This window comes from Narcine bancroftii, chromosome 1 (assembly GCF_036971445.1).
Source record: "Narcine bancroftii isolate sNarBan1 chromosome 1, sNarBan1.hap1, whole genome shotgun sequence".
Lineage (NCBI taxonomy): Eukaryota > Metazoa > Chordata > Chondrichthyes > Torpediniformes > Narcinidae > Narcine > Narcine bancroftii.
Window position 1 is genome coordinate 365,616,487 of NC_091469.1, and position 23,183 is coordinate 365,639,669.

General features: G+C 44.5%; 1 long non-coding RNA gene across 1 annotated transcript; it reads left to right on the forward strand.

Moving 5' to 3' along the window:
- The first annotated feature begins 17,943 nt into the window (after positions 1-17,943).
- On the forward strand, positions 17,944-22,835 carry LOC138752696 (uncharacterized). Its single transcript, XR_011350851.1, has 3 exons — positions 17,944-18,066; positions 19,968-20,027; positions 22,721-22,835. It is a non-coding gene; the product is annotated as an uncharacterized lncRNA (long non-coding RNA).
- The last annotated feature ends 348 nt before the right edge of the window (positions 22,836-23,183 follow it).

Genomic DNA, 23,183 nt, shown 5'->3' on the forward strand with positions numbered 1-23,183 from the left:
AAAGTGTAAGAATAAAGAGAGGGTGGGGGAGGAGTCCAGACTGATAAAAGGTGTTGGATATGATGAAGAGAGGTGAAAATTGATTTTGTCTCTGTGAAAGGAGAAAGAGAAAAAAGGGAAAAGAGTGAGAAAGAGAGGGAGAGCTGGGGAAATGGCCATAGAGGAAAGAGGAAGGTGGTTAATGGAAATCAATGTTAATACCATCCAGTTGGATGTGGAAGCTGGTGGGAATGGTAGGTGCCGACAAGGGGAATCCTGTCCTTGTTGCATGTGAGGTTGGAGGGGGCCAGGGCAGATGTGTAGGTAATGGAAGATACACAGGTGAGGGCTGAGTTGATGGTAGTAAAGAGAAAGCCATGTTGTTTGAAAAAAGCGGACATCTCTGATGATCTGGCATGGAAGACCTCATCCTGAGAGCAGATGTGATGGAGACAGAGAGAAGGGAATGGAATCCTTACAGTAAGAATTTGATGGAAAACATTTAAGAGAGCTATGGGATAAAGAGCCAAGGAATAAGACTGATAGGATTGATTCCAAAGGAGATGGGCTGGACTGAAAGTTTGAATAACCTCTTCCTGTGGATTAAAATTTCTCTAATTCTAGTAATCAGTTTTTTTTTTTAGCCAATATTAGGAAAGCTATTTCTTGTATGATTCTGGAGATAGTTATCATCTAAAGCAATGGTTTTGAAACTGCCCCCTAAACTCACATTCCACCTTAAGTAATCCATATGCCATAGATACTCTGTGATTAGTCAGGGATTACTTGAAGTGGTATGTGGGTGGAAAGAAAATGTTTGAAAACCATAATTTTAATCGTACCTAATTAACTCGTTATGTGCACAGTTTTATAACTCCAAAGGAAATGAAACAATGACAATTTTTCTCAAGCAAAATATTTTAGTAACAATTGGGTCTGGAGCAATGGTTCCCAACTTTCCCTTCCCACTCACAGACCACCTTAAGCCATCCCTTACTAATCACAGAGCACCGATGGCATAGGGAATACTTAAGGTGGAATGTGAGTTTGGGGGGAAGTTTGAAAACTACTGGTCTAAAGCAATGAATTATTTTCTCTACTCCTTAATATTAATTTGGTTGATCTGTAGTTTAACTATAAAATACTGGGCTTGGGAAAAAAAAGGCAATGCTGGCTCTTATGACCAACCCCTTGGATTAGCTCTCATTTACCTGATCATAAAACCTGATACAGTCCTTTGCAGCCATCTTTATTTGCTTTAAACACAGGCCTATCAAAACGATATAGATAAGGTCGATGCATGTATTCCTGACAGGTCTTCATACTTTCTGAGACTAATACTTGCAAGGAAATGCTCAGGAAATTTATTTGCTGCCAGCCACAAACATTTATAAATATGATAGGTTTGTATGATCAAAAAGTTTAGACAGGAGTCTTTGCAGCTCAATACTGAGAGGCTAAATCTTTCACAATTAATAACTGTGACATGTTCACTAGAAGCCAAACTGGAAGATGCAACTGAGGAATCAATAGCATCGGTAAAGGGCCTGGATGAGAGTAAATGCACCATATTTTCTCTATTCTGATCAGAGACTTTATTACCTGCACCAAGTTAGATTAATTGAATTTGATTGACTAGCAAGTTCTAAAGTTTGCTTTGATGACATCCAAGTCATGGGCAAATTTCAAATAACGACGAGATAGAATACAGGAAGGAAATTGAGAGTTTAGTGGCACAGTGCCAGGTAGCAACCTCTCTCTCAAAGTCAGTAAGACAAGGAGTGGATCATGGTATTTGGGGAGAGGAGGCCTATCCAGGCCACTTCCCTGTCCACTTCAATGGCACTGAAGTAGAGAGGACAGATCGCTCTATGTTTGGTGCACAAAAGTGATGGCGAAATGCAGGATCCATAGGAAGTAAAAGGCAGCTGAGCCCTTCTTCCTAAATAAGAAAGTTGAAGGAGATTGGTTGGGGGAGGGGGGGGGGAAATGGTTGGAAGCTCAGGCTAACAAGTAAGTGGTAATAAATGTCACAGGTCAGGGGTTGGAAGTTAAAGAAGCTGAGAAGTGCTGGGAGAGAGAGAGCAGAGTTATTTCACAGCAGAATGAATGGAATGGGTTAAGGAGCTGAAAGAATGGAGGGGGGATTTTGGAAAAAAGGGGTTAAAGGAAACTGGAGGTCGATACTAATGTCATCTGGTTGACGACTGCTGAGATGGAATACAAGTTGTTCTTCCCATTTACAATTGGGCAGTACATGAGGCCATGGACAGTGTGGCAATGATGGGTGGAATTGAAGTGGTTGGTCAATAGGAAGTCCTTGCTGTTGCAGTGGTCAGAGTAAAGGTGCTTAACAAAATGATCTTTCAGTCTTACTGTGTCCAGTCTGCCCGATGTAGAGGAGGGTGAATTGGGAACACCAATGTAGTAAATGGACCCTGCAGATTCACGTGAAGTGTTGCTTCACTTGGAAGAACTGTTTTGGGCCCTGAATAGTGGTGAGGGGAAGAGGTATCGTGCAAGTGTAGCATTGCTTTTGATGATAGGGGTAGGTACCAAGGGGGCAATTGGTGGGAAAGGATGAAAGGACAAGGGAATCATGGAGAGAGCAATCCCTATGGAAAATGGAGTGGGGAAGGGAAGATGTACCTGGTGGTGGGATCCTGTTGTAGATGACAGAAATTGCATAAAATGATATGTTGGATCAGGAGGCTGGTGGGTTTGTCGGTGAGGATGAGAGTACACTTGTCCTTTTTATGTCTGTAAGAGAAATGGCCAGGGAAGATGTGCAGAAAATAGAGGAGATGCAGATGAGGAGTGAGTTAATAGCAGCAAAGGGAAGCCATGTTTTCTGAAGAAGAACATCTCGGATGTCCTGGAATAAAAAGCCTCTTCCTGGGAGCCGATGCATTAGAGGAATTCAGTGAAAGGAATAGAATTCATGCAGGACACGAGGTGGGAAGTATAGTCAAGGTAACTATAAAATGTGTCTGTAAATAGTTTGTCACCTGAATGGAGGAGAATGATCAATAAAGTTGCCACAGATGAACCAAGAGAGTTTGATGTCAGGGTGAAAGTTGGAAGCAAAGTGAATAAAGTTGATGAGCTTATCATGGGTGCAGGAAGCAGCACCAATGTTTTAATTGATGAAGCGAAGGAAGGAAGAGTTGAGGAGCCTTGACTGTGTAGTCTTGTAGCATGGATTGCTCCACATATCCAATAAAAAGGCAGTCATTGCTCACACTCATATGAGTACCCAGGCTACACTTTTGACTTGGAGAAAGTGGGATAAGCCAAAGAGGTTTTTGAGGGTGTAAAAAATTTTGCCAAGTGGAGAAGGGTGGTAGTGGAGAGTGTCTTGTTTAGTGTTACAAGATCAAGCCATCAACCACAAAGAAGGCATATCACACAGCGGTAAAGATGAACAATTACTTTATTAACAAAAAATTTACCTTCAAACTTTAATTCAAACCCCCCCCCCCCCCACTTTTTATAACAATGCCCATTGGTTACTATGCAAATCTCTATAACAGTGTAAATCTAATAAATTCCCCAGCCTAAATATAACCTATGTAATAAAGTCTAAGTTATATTTCCAACCAGCCCACAGAAAAACTTAGATGCAAAACAAACACAAAACATAAAACTTCGATCTCAACTGAAGCAAAGATCATAAACATAATTCAGTTTGTTTGGTAAACTGAAACCAAAAGATCTTTGAGAGAGAAAGAGAGAGAGCACAAAATTCAAAGTTGTCTTGTGTTGCTTGCAGGGAGAGGAACCACTGACTTGGTCCGGATCCTTCTGGCTGCCTTTGGAATGTTCATCCCTTTTTGAAATCCCAACATTCTAAACTGTTTTCCAGACCTTGACTCATGCTCTGGGCCTTCTTCCACTCCACAGCACCATCCAGTGGTGGTTTATTGTCCAAGTCCAGAATTTTTTAGATCATTTTCTGTACATGCTCAGTCCATCTTCCACTCTCTCAGCAGTCCACCTTTACCTTGGCTCTCTAAGGCAAACTGTCACTTTTTAACATAAAACCACACAACACATAGGTCAATACACAACACAGTACTCTGTAACATTAGTCTGCTATTAAGGAAGAAGCAAAGAATCTTGAGACCTTCATTATGGGAGATGAAAGTGCACAGGGACTCAACATCCAGAATGAAAGCAAGGTGTCCAGCCCAGAAACTGTAAGTTTCTGAAATGATGGAAAGCATGTCAAGTGTCCTAGATGTAGGTAGGAAGAGATTGGACCAAAGGAGCAAAATAGAGTTGAGGTATGGATACCATTTCAATGGGATAGGAGCACGTGGAGACAATCGGTCTAACTGGGCAACTGAGTTTGTTGTACTTAGGTTGGAGGTATAACCGTACAGTGCCGGGTTGGGAAACAATGAGGTTAGATGGTATGGAAGGGATATTACCAGAAGTTATGAGTTCAGTGATGGTGAGGGCCTGATGTTTCTTTGTATGGTCCTATTCAAGTGGGTAGTAAGAGAAGATGTCTGAAAGTTGCTGTATGGTCTAAGTAGAGATCGGTGACCTGACATGAACTGTCAAAAAGGTACAACAATGTATTTGCTTCCTTACAAGGCTTAAGAAGTTAGGTGTAACCTGCATGTCCCTCAGCAACTTGTACAGGTTCACCACTGAATGCATATTAACTGGGTGCATCGCAACCTGGTATGGCAGCCAACATACTGAAGGACTCCTCCTAACTTGACACACTTTATTTTCCCTTATTCCATGGGAGAGAAAGCTCAAGAATATGAGATCACCCACCAATAGGCTTCAAGATGGTTTCTTCCCTGCAGCCATCAATCTCCTGAATGAACCCCACAACCGTGAAATTATGTTGCTCTTGCTTTGTACAAATTCATCTTTTCACTGTAACACCATACTTTGTAATTGTGCTCTTGCTCTTCCACGTTGTATGGCTATGTGCATATTAGGGTTGACTTGATAGATTTCTCTTGAAAAAAAATCCTTCTCAGTCTACCATATATAATATGACAATGAAACCTTTTTAAAAATTGAAATAAAAAGTTTTTATTTACAACACGGTAGAAGCCGATTTCAATCACTAAAACCGTGCCATCCATTTACACGCAATTAACCTACCAACCACGTACATATTTGGAGGGTGGGAGAAAATTGGAGCACCCAGAGAAAGCCGACGCAGATCACGGGGAGAAGGGACAGAGTCCTTACAGATAGCAGTGGTCTCTGGCTCTGCTATAACATTGCGCTAACTAGTACACCAAGTGTTCCATCTCAAGTGTGTATTTGAATTTTCTATATTTATCTTGTACTTGTCATGCACATAGAAGGGCAAGATTAACCAGTTCCTAACTTCCAATGAAGATGTAGTGGTCTGTGTTGGAAAGTACTTTGGGCTGGAGGAAAAGACTGGATTTGGCCCATCCCCTCACATTCAGCCGCCACTATCCAATCAGTGAATAGTTCTCTGATACCCGTGCACAAACTGAGATTGCAGAATGGCAGAAGTCAGTCAAAACCATAGTCTGTTCCTGCAATGATCGACAACACCAAACCTAAACTGAGAGAGGAATCTGAACAAAAAGGTATTACTTGTGCTTGCCGAAGGTTTGCTCTGTGAATGCTCTACAGAATTTCTTTTGAAATTGTGTTTTCTTTTCTGGGCTTTCAGGAAGATGCACAAATGACTATAATTACTATGATGAAGAAGCCAAACATCCACTCAGTGCCCCCTTTAAAAACTGAGGCAAGACTGCCGGAACCAGTGGAAAGTCAATAATTACTGCCATGCAAAAGTGAGACATTCCCTCATCTTCTCCCTTTAAAGAACTGAATTACAACTCTTGCAACAAGTCAAAAGTCAATAATTGCAAAAGATCAATCTGAGGTTCAAGATAAACACATGAATTCTCCTAAAAACAATGCCCCTTATTTCTTTGCTATAACTGGACTGGAGTCTGCAATAACAGAGTTTGTCTTTCTGACACTTGGAACATAAATAGTGGTAGCTGTAATTACTTTCACTGCTCTTGTTTGTCCAGTGAGTGTCAGTGAGCATATTAATGGCAATCTGATCAAATCATTGCACAGAAAGCCCAACTGCTTGTTTTAGATCTCCACATTCTTTGGATTCATCTCTCATGCTGCAATCATTTTCCTCTTCAACCAGGACTCGTTACTGACCAGTGAGAACGTGCTGAATGAATGAAGGTTCACAATACTAATTGCTGAGTATTGCTTTGGGTGGTCTTATATTCTTCATGAATGATGCTTTCATTAACAAAACAAAACTTTTGCTATTAGGGTGAGGATTAATTCTTGAAAGGGCAGATATTGGGAGAATATTTCTCCGAGCCAGGGTAGATGGCATTGCAGAGATTTTGGAATGATCCATGCTGGAAGGCTGTTGATGCTAAGTAAATTCATTAAATAGATGAATACATTTTGACTATTAAGAAAATTATGGGATAAAATCAGTGAAACGTATGACACAGAAATGAGCCCTTCAATCATACCTCCTCCATGCCAACCACACTACCTACAGACTTTTACTGATTCCATTTTCCCACATTAGGCCCATATCCCTTTATTCTTTTACTATCAAAGTACTGAACCAAATATCTTTAAACATGCTGGTCCCATTGTCCTGGCAAATAACCTGGAGGAGGATTGAATGGAGGTTGGGGTTGGAACGTAACAATGTTAGACCTGGCTTGGACCAGATCCCTTACTGAGACCGTGTTCTCCTGCCCGTCTGGGTACTCGATATAGGCATAGTGTGGGTTCACATGTAACAGTGTTACCTGGTCAACTAGGGGGTTATTTTTCAAGTAGCAGACATGACATCTCAGCAGGACAGGTCCAGGGACTGCCAGCCAAGCCGATTTGGTTGTTCCTGATTCTGACCTCTGTGTGAATGAGAACATACATTCATGCAGGGTAGCGTTGGTGGCAGTGTATAACAGGGACCTGATGGAGTGTAGGGTGTTTGGGAGGATGTCCTGCCAACGAGTGGTGGGGAGGCCTTTGGACCAGAGGGAAAGTGTGCCCCGTTATCACGTGGATTGTAGCTAGTGGTCCTGCTTGAAGCAATACCATGCTCCAGAAGGTACTGCCTCTGCTCTGTACTCATAAACGAGGACCCCCAGTCACAATGGATGTAACTGGAGTACCCGAAAATGATGAAGATGTTGTGCAGTGCATCTATGACTGAGGAGGCGGTCATGTCCGAGCAGGGGATAGCAAACAGGAATCAGGAGTACTCATCGATCACCATGAGAATGTAAGTGTTATGGTTTGTCGACGGTAGGGGTCCATTGAAGTCACACTGAGATGTTCGAAGGGTCAGGTGGCTTTAATGACGTGGGTCTTCTCAGGCTGGAAGAAGTTGGGTTTGCACTCAGCACATACTGGGCAGGCTTGGGTCATGGAGCGATCTCTTCAATTGTATAGGGCAGGTTGCAGGCCTTTACAAAGTGGGCAAATTAGGTGGCCCCGGATGACAGAACTCCTCAAGGAGTCTCTGCAGCCTGTCCAGTTGTACTCTGGCGCATGTCCCTTGGGAAAGGGCGTCGGGTGGGTCATTGTGTTTGCCAGGCCAGTACAGAATGTCATAGTTGAAGTTAGAGAGTTCGATTCTCCACCTGGCGATCTTGTCGTTTTTGATCTTACCCCACTGATTGCTGCTAAACATAAATGAGACCGTGCGTTGGTTGGTCAGTAGTGTAAAGTGCCTACCAGCGAGGTAGTGTCTCCAACGATCTACGGCCTCTACGATGGCCTGGGCCTCCTTCTCGACAGAGGAGAGTTGGCTTTCTGGGCTCTAGAGGGTCCTAGAAAAGAAGGCAACAGGCTTAACCCCCTGGTTTAAGGTGGCTGCCAGTGCAAAGTCGGATGCATCACTCTCCACCGAGAAGGGTGTGGATTCGTTGACAGCGTGCAGAGTGGTCGCGGCGATGTCCGACTTGATGTGGTCGAAGGACACTCTGGCTTCTGCTGACATGGGGAAGGAAGTGGACTTAATGAGTGGCGTGCCTTGTCAGCGTACTGTGGGACCCATTGGGCATTATAGGAAAAATCCCCAGGCAGCATTTGAGTGCCTTCTGGGTTTGGAGCGGTGGAAGGTCCATGAGAGGGTTCATGCGATTGGGGTCCGGCTTTACCACCCCTTTTTCCACCACGCAACCTAGAATAGCGAGGCGAGTGGTCCAGAAGACACACTTCTCGAAATTGTAGGTCAGATTCAGCCATTTGGCCGTTTGGAAGAATTTCTCAAGATTAGCGTCATGGTCCTGCGGGTCATGGCCACAAATGGTGACTGTCCAGATACGGGAATGTAGCTGTTAGGCCATTCTGGTCTACCATCCGGTCCATCTCTCACTGAAAGACCGCGACACCATTTGTGACACTGAAGGGGATCTTGAGGATTTGATACAAGCACCCGCTCACTTCGAAGGCTGTGAAAGGGCAATCTTCCATGTGGATCGGGAGCTGGTGGTAGACTGTTCGGAGGTTGATGGTGGAAAACACACAGTATTGGGCAATCTGATTCACCAAACCCATGATTCGCGGAAGAAGGTAAGTATCCAAGAGTGTGAAGCAATTAACTGTTTGGCTGTAGACAACCACTATCCTCAGCTTCTCTCCGTTGTTCACCACTACCACCTGTGCCCTCCAGAGACTTGTGCTGGGCTCAATGATGCCCTTGTCCAGCAGTCTGTGCACCTTCCTTTTAATAAATTTCCTGTCCCTGAAACTGTACTGCCTGCTTTTAGTGGCAATCAGATTCCAGCCAGGGGTGAGGTTGGCGGAGAGTGCTGCAGGAGCAACCCGGAGGGTGAAGAGGCTGCAAGTGAAGCATCGGGGTGCAGGAACTGGCAGGAGGTCTCTGGGGTAGAGTGGTGGCAGACAGAGAGTGGAGAGTGGGGACCCCCCAGTGCAGTGACACCGATTTAAAATGACATTGGAAATCCAACCCCAACAACACAAGTGCACATAAATGAGATAGGACCAGAAACTTAAACCCTGTAAATTTGATGTCCTGAACTTTCAAGGTCACCACTCAATACCCCTTGATGCCTGTTGAGTGGGCTCTTGTAGCCAGCAAGATCTTCTGGTCCTTCAGGTAAACTGCTAATGCACATCGTTGGACCAGGTCTGGATGAATGAAGCTCTCCATTGAACCTGAATCAAACAGACAGTTTGTATATTGGTTGTTCACCTTAATCATTTCCATAGACTTAGCTGGGGGGTGCAGTTGGTCCCGATTTAATGTCACTGATGCAGCAACTGATACAGAGAGTAAGGCTGGTGCTTGTGTTGAGAATTGTGGAGGCTAGTGTGAGGATGTCACTCATTGCTGGGTGGGCCATCCTGTGGATCCTCGTGTCGCTGGAGTAGGGGCGGAGCATCATGGGGCCTCAGCGTAGTGCGTGCTAAGCTCGCACGGTGGTGTCATCAGTGTGGGCGAGCCACTGGTGGCGAGTTGTAGAGGTGGCAGTGTTCGGCCGAATTCAGCGGTGATCTGTGGAAGCTGCGATACTCGCGATGCAGGCAGGTCGACGGGGTCTTCCGGTGCTGGGACCTGGTCAGAGCTGTGAAGATGGTGGCTGTTGCTGTGCAGGCAGTCCCTTGGGGCCTGCTAGCTCGAAAGTCCCATTGGGTGGGATCAGCGTCACAGCGGTGAGGGTGGAGCATTGAGAGGGCAGCGCTTGTGTTGTGACATCAAGCATTGCCATGTGATCGATTCCTCATTCTCATTGGATGAGAGATCTGAGGACGAGTGATTTGAATTTGGGGAAGGCGGTTGGGCCTTGAACGAGGCACTGTGCTTGGAGGTGGCCATTTTGGACCAGCAGATGGTGGTGAAGTGGCCATTCTTTCTGCACTTTTGGCATTAGGCCTTACTCGCAGGGCACAGGGATCCACTGTGCTTCTCCCTCCCGCAGAAGTACCACTTCAGGGCCACGTCAGGTAGTGTGGCGGCAGTGGTGAGGCCATCGATGGGGCATGGGGAAGCTGGGTTAAATGCAGGCATTCTACTCACATCATAACGGGGGGCCCAGCCCTGTGTATAGGCATCCATGCTTAGGGCTGCAGCCTCCATCATTTCAGTGATTTGAATGTTCTCCACCAGGCTGTGTTCCCCATGCTCCAGCAATCATTGCCTCACCTCATTGGAATGGACCTCTGCCACATAAGCATCCCGGATCAGGTCATTGGAGATCCTGGATGCACAAGCTCTACCCAGTAACCTCAGTGCCTGGAGGTAGGCTCTGCAGGATTCACTGGGCTGCTGCCTCCTGGTCGCTAGCATGTGCCTGGCATAGACCTTATTCACAGGCCACTCCTAGAGTCCCCTCAGCATCTTCATGGCAGCCGTGTAGGAGGGCGTGTCCTGGATATTATCATAGACCCTCGTGGACACCATGGACATCAAGACTAGTAATTTATCTGTGTATTCCTCCACGATGGGATCTGATTGCTGCAGGTATGCCTCGAAGCACCTCACCCAGTGTCTAAAGTCACTCTGGGCAGTAGCTGACTGCAGTCGAAGTTGAGGCGTTCTGGTCGCAATATTCGCTCCATCCTTGAAATTTTTGCTAATAAAATTATAGCACATCAAATGACTCTTTGATTCAAACCAAGGCTTTTATTAGCAAAAGACTGGAGCGTATTACATCGTGGTTGACCAGCCAAGACTGACCTGGGTCTGATTAGGAACAGTCCTTTATGACCTGCCAGTATGGCTCTCAGCCAATCACTACTACTATATGTAAATATATACAAATATATACATTGGTGATAGTATCACACATTGTAACTGCCTCTATCATCTCTTCTGATAGTTTGTTCTTGCCACTCTCTCTCTGTGAAAAACCTACCCCTCAAATATCTCCCCTCTCGCCTTAAACCTGTCCCTCCAGTTCTAGACTCTCCTGACTAAGACAGGCTATCTATGCTCCTCATCATTTTATGAACCTCTATAAGTCCATTCTGGAGAGAATGAATCGAGCCTACCAAATCACTCTTTATAACTTCAGCCCCTCATTCTAGCCAACATTCTGGTGAGTCTCTTCTGCACTCTCTATTGCTGCCACACCCTTCATGTAGAGTGATGATATAGTGCAGGAAAATTGAATTAATTTTGAAAGTACCAGATGACAGAATAGATATAAATGACCAGATGGTCAAGATTCAAGATGGCAGCACTGTTGCAGCATTATAACAACAGCATTGCCACTGGTGTGGATCTGGGATGTGTAGAGATGTGGAGATGCCTTCTTCAGCATCCTCCACAGGGTCCTACTGCCCAGTCATTCCACCCAGCAGCCTTGTACAGGTTTAAAGCACCTGTAGAATGCAGCCAGCAATGTTTTATTTTCATCCGAGACTTGTGGAGGTTCATGACCCAGATGGTGGTTCCTATGCTAGGCAGCTCAGATCATGAGGAATGTGGGCTTTGAAAGAATAGTGGACCAATGCTGGGCACCAGAGTGAGAGAACGCCACCCTGCCAAGAATGAACAGCTTGCGAAAGGACCCTACAGAGTAGGAAACCACAGTAGCATACTAGCACAGGGCTTAGTGGCCAGGTGTCTCACACCGAGCTGCAGGATGCTAAAAAAATAGCTTCTTGGAATAAGGTATCAAGACCTTATGAGGGTGGCAACAGTGTGTAGGGCTTCTGAAGGATCTCATGCGCTGACAGCTTCTTAATCATATCGGAGCTTCAGAATCAGGGACTTGGATTCCAGGAGCTCAGGTTAACAGCTGGACAGGACAGGCGGTTACGTGGCTATGGAGGTTAAGGGAGCACAGGAGGCAGCTGCATTGGAAGAGGGGGTGGAATTCATGGATGCTCAATGTCTCTAAGTCGTCTGCTTTTTGTTCTTCATCTTGTAGCACGCTGGACTAGTAGTGCCGCTTTGTGTGCTTTTACAGGGCAAGCAAAGGAAAACAAATATTGTGTGCATGGCAATAAAGGAATCTTGAATCTTAAAGATTTTTAATTTTCACAACAAATGATATCTCAATGTCAAGATCAATAAGAATACTTGGATGCTGTATTTGTCCTTCATGTCAATCATGAGCAAACACTGTAAGTGGGCCCTATATAATGTGAACAATATTATATTTGTCTACCTCAATCAATTATATCTTTTAAGAAATATATCTGATATTTCACTCATTGCTATTCCATCAAATATGAAATAAAATACAGAATAGAATTAATTATGCTTTTTTGCTTTGTTAACATTGACAACAAACTGAAGGACAAACACTTTGGGAAATACCTGATGAATTGATCTAGAATCAATTTACCTACTAATTTTCATATCATAATTGTACTGCCAAATGCTAATCTCTGCTGTCTGTTTGCTCTCTTGCAATAGTGGTGGCAATTTTGCTGCAACAATGTCAGGCTTTCATTTTTATTCTGGTCATTTTTGTCTGTTCTTTCTTATTTGTTAAAATAGTTTCTACAGCCAATGTCAATGTGACTGTAACTTTGGTATCTCAAATCCAGATTTCTGTATTTCAGAGTTTTGATATTTGATGACTCCATCTGAGCACACTGAGTTTCTGTTGTCATAACAAATGGGTAAATGGTAATGTTCTACATTGTTCACAGTGCTCAATGTTTCTTTCACATCAGCTGTTGGTCACATTCTCTCAATCCATTTCGGCTGATACTCCACATTCAAAAATAGGCACATTTTCCATTTTATCAAAGCCATCAAATGAGATTCTTCCAAACTGAATCAACTTCACAAATTACAATTATGCAAACTGCGTACTGTGGTATTGATAGAATTCTGGGCTTGTAATCCAGAGGTTTGGACGAAGCATTCAAATCTTACCATGTCAGCTGTGGAATTTAAATTTGGAATCGGAATCAGAATTTATTGTCATGAACATGTCATGAAATTTGTTGTTTTGTGGCAGCGTCACAGGACAAAGATACATATAAACCACCTTACAAAATAAATAAAAATAGTGTAAGAAAAAGAGAAAGTCAAAGTAAGGCAATGTTTGTCGTTTACTGTTCATTCAGGAATCTGATGGCAGAGGGGAAAAGCTGTCCTTGGGCTGGTGAGTGGTCATCTTCAGGCTCCTGATGGTGTCAGAGTGAAGAGGGATGGTCTGTGTGATGGAGGTCATTGAGGATAGAGGCTGCTTTCTTAAGATACCGCCTCTTGTAAATGTCATCAATGGAGTGAAGACTGGTGGCTGTGATGTTGCACGTCGAGTTAACAATCCTCTGGAGTTTTTTCTTGTCCTGAGCATTGGTTCCTCCATACCAGACAGGCAAACAGCTAGAATGCTCTCTACACTACACCTGTAGAAGCTTTCGAGAACCTTCAATGTTAGTTCATGCGCAAAAATAATTCTGAAATTTAAAAGCTAGAAATGGTAACAATGTTATAAACCGTTAAATTGTTGATCAAGTTCAGTGTGTTTCCATAAACATTATGTAATTAAATCAACTCTAATGTATTCAACCCTGAAATGCCATGGCAACCATTTAATTGGATAGCTAATAAATTGTTAACTTGTCAATGGCTTCCACATCCCATGAATGTGTTCGAAAATAGTTATCTTTAAAAATACATAAATGTAACTTTGACAGATCAGCCAAATTTGGGCAGGTGGTTCTATAACCAATACTGAAGACAAATTACAATGGAAGAAGTGAGGCCAGGTGCTTCTTCCACATGCTCTATTTGACTACAACTCCCAATTTGCCATTTCTTCTTGACTTTTGTTTAATCTGTGTGGACAAACCTGATTTGAGGCAACAACTGTTGTATTTCTAACAAGCTATTGAAACATTTTTCTGTCCATCAACTGCACTCTGTGAATGCAGTAAACAAAGAAAAATCGTGTAGACTGGGTCTTTATTCATTGAAATGTAGAAGGTTGAGGGGGGAATTTGATAGAGGTAGATAAAATTATGAGGGGGATAGACAGAGTAGATGTGAATAGGCCATCCCCCTTGAGAGTTGGTGAGATTGGAACGAGGGGTCATAAGTTAATGATTAGGGGGAAAAATTTAGGAGTAATATAAGAGGATGCTTCTTCACTCAGAGAGTGGTGGCTGAGTGGAATGACCTTCTGGAAGAGGTAATTGCTGCACGGTCAATTCTGTCATTTAAGAGGAGGTTAGATAAGTACATGGATGTGAGAGGGTTGGAGGGTTATGGGCAAGGGAGTGGGAAGTGGAACTAGTGGAGTTTCATGTAAATCGGTGCGGACTAGAAGGGCCGACATGGCCTGTTTCCGTACTGTAAAGTGTTATATGGTTATATGGTTAAACACAATCTTATGCTCTGCCATAGGCCACCAAGGCATTTTATAAGACCTCCCAAAACCTATCACTGGTCAATTCTTGGAAGAGCTGTGGAAACCTATGCATGAGAGTATCTCCACTTGAATCTAACTCCAAATTAGACACCATCCTGACTTTGAAATATATCTTTCGCCTCTTTGACAAGGTCAAATTCCTGCAAGTCACTCCCTAGCAATATTGTGAGTATACTTTCACCACTTGCCCATTATTTATACAAGGAAATCCTCACCACAACTTTTCAAAAGCAATTAGACATATTCAATAAATGTTAACCTTGCCAGCTCTATTCCTAACATATGTGTAAATGAATAACAAAATATTTTACGAAGTTTACATGTTCTGTGAAGTTCAATGATAGCAAAAGTGGTCAGTCCTTTATTTGGAACTAATTAAAGCCATTTTTCCCCCAAATTTAACATATTGTGGAGGCTCACCACTAGGCAGGCGAACCAGCCCCGCTTGTAAGCCACGTGGTGGGGCAGCCAGCCAAAATGGTGCCATCGGGGGTTTTCCCTTCCTTCCAGCACGGGGCTCAGAAGCCCGCGCTGGGGGACCACGTGATGTCAGTGTCCTCCAGCGCGGTTCTCAGCCAGGTCCAGGCTGGGAGTATAAGTGCAGCCCAGCAGCCTGCAATAAACTAGTCTGCTCACTGAGCTCACCCTGTCTGGTTGTGTGTGTTATTACAGGAGCAGTGTGGCTGCCGCTACAATTGGTGACCCCGACTGGTTCAAACGTCTTTGAACCCGTCATGAGCGAGCCTGGGATCAGCGCTATAGCCGCGAAACTGCCTGAACTCTGGGTTCAGGAGCCGGAGACCTGGTTTGGCCACACAGAGGCTCGGTTTCACCTCTGCCAGATTTTGACCAACACGACCAAATTCTACCATGTGGTCGCTGCCCTGGACCAGGCCACCACCAGATGCATGCTGCATCTCGTTCAGCACCCACCCACCGGACAAATATGAGACCATCAAGCAAGTGCTTACCAGATCCCAGTGCACACTGAGGACATACCCAAGATGTCACCACCTTTGGCTTGTTTGAATTCCTGCACATGCCGTTCGGGCTCAAGAACGCCACTCAGACCTTCCAGCACCTCATGGACTCTGTGGGCAGGAACTTGGATTTTGTCTTTATTTATTTGGATGACATCCTTGTCGCCAGCAAGGATCAGGCGCAACACAAGGCCCACCTACACGACCTTTTCTCCCAGCTGGCCGATTTCGGCCTTACCATCAACCCGGCCAAGTGCCAGTTCGGGAAAGAGTCCATGCAGTTCCTGGGCCATACCATCACGGCCGTAGGAGCTATGCCCACCACTGCGAAGGTCGCTACTATCAGGGATTTTCCACGCCCAGACAGCCTCAAGGGGCTGCAGGAATTTGCAGGTATGGTCAACTTTTACAATTGGTTCATCCCGGGAGCTGTGCACATCATGCAGCCGATATTCACCCTCGTCGCAGCCAAGCACAAAACGCTCGCTTGGAACCCATAAGCATTCAAGGCCACCAAGGAAGCCCTCGCGAAGGTCACCATGCTCGCCCAGCCGCACACTGACCTGCATATGGCACTCTCTGCCGATGCCTCTGCCACAGCCGTTGGTGCCATCTGGAGCAGCAGGTGAATGGACAATGTCCATTCACTGGAAGCCGCTGGGATTCTTCAGCCACCTGCTCCGCCCGCCAAAACGCAAGTATAGTGCCTTTGACCGCGAGTTACTGGGCATGTACCTGGCAGTGCGGCACTTCCAATAATTTTTGAAGGGGAGGAGATTACCATCTTCACTGACCACAAACCCCTCACCCAGATGCTCGTGATGGCAAAGGATCCCTGGTCGGCCCGGCAGCACCGTCACCACTCCTTCATGTCAGAGTTTACCACCGACATTTGACACAAGGCGGGGAAGGACAATGTGGTTGCCGATGCACTCTCGCGACTGGCCATCTGCGTGCTGATGCCCGGCCTCGACGTCGACCAGCTCACCCGGGACCAGAAGTCTGATGAGGAGACGAGGGCTTTCAAGACCGCCATCACGGGCCTGCGGTTCCGAGACCTCCGACTCCGAGCAGCGAAGGTACCATCCTGTGTGATATCTCCATGGGCACTCCATGACCAGTGGTTCCCCAGCAGGCAGGTCTTCCGTCTATCAGGTCGACGGTCTGGATGGTGGCAGAACGGTTTGTATGGCAAGGGCTATGGAAGCAGATCACGGGCTGGGCCAGAACATGCACCCATTGCCAGATGTCCAAGGTGCACAGGCACACTAGGGCGCCCCTACAGGAGTTCAAGCACATCCGGGAATAGTTCAGCCACATTCACATGGACATTGTCGGGCCCTTACCTGTTTCCCGGGGCAACCGTTACCTGTTTACGATGGTGGACTGCACCACTCACTGGCCCAAGGCAATCCCGATGCCAGACCCCTCCACCGATTCATGCTCCCGAGCACTGTTGCATGGTTGGGTCGCCCTGTTCAGCATCCCTGGTCCCCTCACCAGTAATCAGGGCACCCAATTTACATCTGTGCTCTGGGCACAGCTCGCTAACAGGATGGGGATCCAGCGACACCACACCATGGCCTACCACCGGCAGACCAATGGACTGGTTGAACGTCTGCACCACCACCTTAAGTCGGCACTCATGGCCCGCCTCACTGGTTCCGACTGGGCAGATGAACTGCCTTGGGTGCTCCTGGGCATCCGCTCCACTCCCAAGGAAGTTCTGCAGGCATCATCAGCTGAGCTGGTCTATGGTGTGCCACTGGCACTACCTGATGAGTTCATCAATGCACCTCACAATCCCCAACAGTCACCACACGAACTACTTCCTCACCTCAGGCTACACTTGGACTCGTTCGAACCCCCACCACTGCCCAGGCATGGCACCCGCCCGTCTCACGTTCCCGGTGAACTGCTTTCCGTGGAGTACATTTTTGTTTGGCGGAGCCCAACTGCGGCACCTCTGCAGTGACCGTATGAGGGGCCGTACAGGGTTGTACAGGGTTTCGGCTCTACATTCACGCTGGACATTGGCAGCAGGCGGGAGCTGTTTACCGTGGACAGGCTGAAGCCAGCGCACCTTGATCCCACCGAGCCCATGGTTGGCGGCTCACCACTAGGCAGGCGAACTGGCCCCGCTTGAAAACCATGCGGCAAGGCATCCGGCCAAAATGGCGCCATCGGAGGTTTTCCCTTCCTTCCAGCACGGTGCTCAGAAGCCCCGCGCTGGGGACCACGTGATGCCCGGGTGACGTCAGCGCCCTCCAGCGCAGTTCTCAGCCAGGTCCGGGCTGGGAGTCTAAGTGCAACCCAGCAGCCAGCAATAAATTAGTCTGCTCACTGAGCTCAACCCGTCTGGTTGTGTGTGTTATTGCAGGAGCAGTGTAGCCGCCGCTACAATATAATATTTAAATTCACAAATGAAAGCAACATTACTCATTTTACACATTAATTTGGTTGCAGTCTCAGGTCATAAATAAGATTTGTTTTAATGCTTTAGTCAGACCCAGCACTACATTTGCCAGCACTATTTTTCAGCTGATCCCAAAGAAGGTCGAATGCAGTTACTGCTTATTGTCATAACTTGTTACCTTCAGCTCATGACGATTAGTCAGCCAGGTTACTATGAAGAGGAGGATCAGTGCTGAGCCACTGAAGATGAAAATTGAGAAGAGAGGCTGGAACGTTTCTCAATGGGACAAAGGAGACTGAAAGGTGACCTTAGCAAGGTAAATAAGATTATGCACAACATAGCTAAAGTGATTGGTTCTGCTCTTCCTTCAATTGTCCCACTCCCACCCTCACTAGTGTCTAAAACACTTGAATGCATAGATTAAAAGTGAGAGTGAGGGAGGAAATATTTAAAGGGGATCTGAGGGGCACATTGTTCGCACAGAGAATGGATTGGCATATTGAATGTGTTGCCAGGGTAAGTGTTAGAGGCAGATACAGTTACAATGTTTAAAAGACACTTAGACAGTTATGAGGATAGGAAAGGTTGAGAGGTAGATTGCCCAAATGCAGGCAAATGGAAGTAGCTCGGGTAAACACCTCATTTAGTGAGGACAAGTTGGGATAAAGGGCCTGTTTCCAGGCTGCATAACTCAATGACTCTCTAATGTAGCATCTTTCAGAAACCAAATGATATGCTTTCACTAAAATCTAATGGCAAGTTTACATTCAAGAAAAATATACTAAAAATTAACCTATTGCAAGAAAGGATTGACCAAAATTGTCTGACAGCTGAAATTCATATTAATTAAACATACATGTAAACTTTGCATAAACTATGCTAAGAAATTTCCACAAGTTTGGAAGTGGGAGAGTTGAATTGTGAAAAATGAAATTTGAGGATAAGTGTTAGCTATGACTCATTTTCAGTTGCAGTCTCTGAATTGGTGGATTATAAACTTGTTCCACTCCAGAGCATTAAGCTCAAAATTCCACATTGCCATTCTAGTAGTAATCAAATGGGACAATAAATGGAGATCTTATCAGCTCTCTTAGATGGACGTGACACATCTTATAACACAATTTCCAAGGAGTGCAGAGCATTTTCCCCTGTGTCACAGCCAATATTAACACTTCATACCATATCACTTGAAGAGATATTCGGGTCATTATACTATTGCAGCTTGTAGTGGCTCTCTATATTCTGTGTTTCAGTGTAACTCTGTGGGAGTTACAGATGAGCAAAAACGTCATAGCCCAACAACATTCTTAGAATTACTCTCTCCCTATAATACACTTCTTAGCTGCCATCTCTGGTCTCTGGTGCATCCGCTGTATTGCTGGCATGGTTGTGAAGAACCCTGTCATGTTGTCTGTAACCTTTGATTCTGTGAGAATGATTATAACAAGCTGATGCTTGGTTAAACTTGGGAAAGCTCTCAAAACAGAACATAGAAGATAGAACAGTGCAGCATGAAGATCCAGCGTTTTGGCGCTCATGTACTTGGCACAATGTACATGGCAATGAACACATTATCATTGGAAACTGCCTCCTTATATTTACAGCACAGATAGAAAGATTTTTGAAGGAAAATTAAATTAAGGATTATGGAGAAGGAATGGGTAATTGTAGCTTAGTCCACATCCAGCTCAACCATGATTTTATTGAATGGTGGAGCAGTCTCAACAGGTCAGACTCTGACTCCTGGTTCTTGTTTCTGTCACAGTCAGAGCAGGACAGTTGCATAGTATGCTATGATACTATAGGATGTATGCTGGTTTCCTCATTTGCAATGGGGTTTTATGTGCTCCAGACAAAAGGATAGCAATGCTATCCATCCTGAACACTTCTCCATTTTGAAGGGTTAGAGGTGAGGGATTAATACAGTTCAGTGGGGATGAGATACATTTTCAAGATGACTTTGACAACTTCCTTGAGTCAGTCCCTCTGTCCACCTCATAATCTCTTACAAAGTGAGTTTGTTTTGGGAGTCATATTAGGCATTCAAATTACGTAACTTACTCAGCAGAGTTTATTGCTGATTGGAGCCTCCATGCTGAGGGTATTAACCTGGGACTGGATACTGACTTTCATTTATTTAATCTGCTACTGAATTGAGAAGAATTGCTGACTCGATGCTAATGCTATCTCTTCATTGTTTTTCACTTACTGCTGTAGGTAATCCATATCTGAGGTCCATGAGATGGCAGGGATTCCCGTGCTTATTACAACTCAGAGGTATTGATAGATTAATTGCCTATTATAAATTGATCTGGCATTTAGTTGCATTGTAAAATTGAGGGACTTAGAGGGGTTGTGAACATAAAATGGTTTGGATTAGAATAAATAATTGCTTGAGTAAAACATGAAAGTCTGTAGACATCGTGATTGAAGTAAAAACATTGTTGGAGAAACTCAGCTGGTCAAACAGCGTAATTTATAGAGCAAAGATAAAGATACACAACCAACGTTCGAGCTTGAGCTCTTCATCAAGGTACGAGCAAAATGTAGACAGGTGCCCAAACAAAGTGGTGGTGGGGGGTCAGGTGGAGGAACCTATGGTTTGAGCCTTGATGAAGGGCGCAAGACCAAAATATTGGTTATGTATCTTTATTGTTGCTATATTGTAGTGTGGATTGTGGATGGTCATATGACCTCTCCAGCATGTCTGAGATCAGAAGTGATCTCACCTGACAATCAAGGGTTAGGTCTGTCCACAGGTGAGGCTGATGTGCAATTGGTCCTAGCAAGTCATGTGATCGGTCCCTGCATTGAAAAGCCATTTAGCCTATTTGGTCTCTTTTCTTTGCTGCTGCCTGGAGACCAGCACTGAAGTCCAGGCTGTTGGCCATGGCGGACATTGGAGGGCCAACTGCAATGGGCCCGCTCCAGATTCCATGCTGGGTTCAATGCTGGAAACCAGGTTCATTTGACATACTTGTTAGTTGTAGTTAATTTACTGTCCATTAGTGTGCTATGCCTGTGGATGGATGGGCATTATATGTTTAACCCTTGTATTCCCAAATGGGAGTTCAGAAATTTTAGCAGCAATTTACTTGCACCTGATATGTAGTTATTTGTGTATTATTCTGGGTGTGTGTGTGAGTGTGTGAGTGTGTGAGTGTGTGAGTGTGTGAGTGTGTGAGTGTGTGTGTGTGTGTGTGTGTGTGTGTGTGTGAGTGTGTGAGTGTGTGTGTGTGTGTGTCCTGTGGTGCGCCCTTACAGAAAAATGGTCAGGTGAAGTGGCCTGCGGGCAGGTGGAGCATTGAGTCTTCTGGCTGGGAAAGGGACACCGAGAAGGGGGAGAGGTTGTAGCACAAGGACTGGGAGATGTGCAAAGGTGGCATTACTGGGAAAAACAGGAATGACTTGCCTACATGTACACACACAGACTAATCTGGAGAGAGTGAGTTTCCTTCATTCACAGGATGATTTACCTGCTGGCACTGGAACCGGTGATGGCAGCTCTGATAGACATGTGGATGTAAGAAATAAAAGGTTATGGGTTGTGAGTGAGTGAAGGATGTGATTGATATGAATTGGGTTTATATGGCTTGGCAAAACATTGTGTATCGAAGGCCCAAACAGTGCTCTGTTCACTCACATGCATACTGGGGTAATTTACTACAGCCAGTTAATCTGCCAGCCCACACACCTTTGACCTCTAGAAGGAAACTGCAGTACCCAGAGGGAACTCACTCAAAGATAGAATGTGCAAACTCCACACAGGTAGCACTAGAGGTCAGGATCAAATCTGGGTCATTGGATTGAGGCAGAGGCACTGTTTGCTGCATTACTGTGCTGCACTTTAGCTTGCTTTATGTCAGTTTTGAGAACATATGTTTCCTCAGGCAGTCAATTGTTGTGTGGCCACACCATTATTAGTTTATTATTGATATCCCAAGGAATAGGAAATGGTCCATGTTTACAAGGGTCTTTTCTTAGACTTTTTAAGTCAGAGGACAGTGTTATGGAGCAGTGGTAAGAGAGCAGAAGATATGTATTTGTGAACGTTCAGTACAATAAGTTTTCTCCCTAGGGAAGGATGTACTTACTTGTGAACAGGAAGAAATAATATCTGCACTTCAAAAGTTCTGTAAAATACTTTGGAATCACCATGAGAGATTTTAGTGAATTGCTAATTTATTTTTTAGCTTTATAGAATTGATGAAGCAAATCAATACAGTACTTTAGAAAGACTGGCAGATGCATTACTGACACTGGAGAGATATGGCTGCATTCAGACAAGTTAACAGAGAGCAATTTTATCTCAAGTGTAGTAAAAGGAAGCAGTGATGGTGAGTGGACAGAAAACTGGTTAAAACATGATTGCATGAAGTAGTATAGAGATAGTCAAAACAGAGAAGGCTTTAAACAAAATAGATTCACAAACCTGTTAATATTCAATAAAAATCAGAAAACAAGCCCTATAGATGTTAGAAATATAAAATAAAAACAGAATATGATGGAATCACTCTGCCTTTGAGGAAGTACTTGATTTCAGATTTATTGTCAGAGTGCCATTCTATTTTTCTGTGAGCATGACAGAATTACCACTAATTGGTAGTGCAAAAATGAACTGCACGCAGTTCTCTTTCTGTGGAAAGAGAAACTATTAACATCCTTCCTCAGATCTGAAACTTTAACTGTTTCCTTTCTGGATGTGATATTTAACTTTCCAACATTTTCTGCTTCAGTGTTGACATTAAAAGTGATACTCTGCTTTTCTAGGATGGTCAGATTGAATCAATCCCATTACCAGACTTAAATTGCTTGATATGTTTTCTGTCAAATTATGAATATCAAATTTTAGTTAATCACTCTTTTTTCTGTCTATATCACAAATGACTATTTTGTACCCATCTCTGCTTGACAGAACACATTCTCACCCTTAACAACACATTCATCTCCTCCATTTTCTCCAAATCTAGGGTTGAAGTGCCAGTGATGAAGAAGATAAAGATGATGTGGTCAAACAATAATCATGGCTTTTATTAGCAGAAACTCAAGGTACAATAATGAAAGACAATAGGTGCATATACAGTTATACCCAAGGGAAGTGTCCTTAACAGTAGAGATAATGCACAGCCAATGTTAGTACAGCAAGGCTCGCCAGAGGAGAGACAGGCAGCTTGGCAGACATTCACCATAGTCTCGCCCCAGCAGAAGAAGGGTTAAAATCAAAAGGACAGCTGCTAGGAAAGACTGAAGCAAGCGATACATGGATACCATGTTTGGCCTTGAGAATACTGTAACAGCCAAAATACGCCAGTATCTAGCAACCAATCGAAATATAATGAGATGCTTTATGAATATGTCAGCCTATCAGGTTGTTTACGAATTCTAGTGCTTCACCTCAAAACAGGTAGCTCCTTTACAATCTTGGGAACTGGT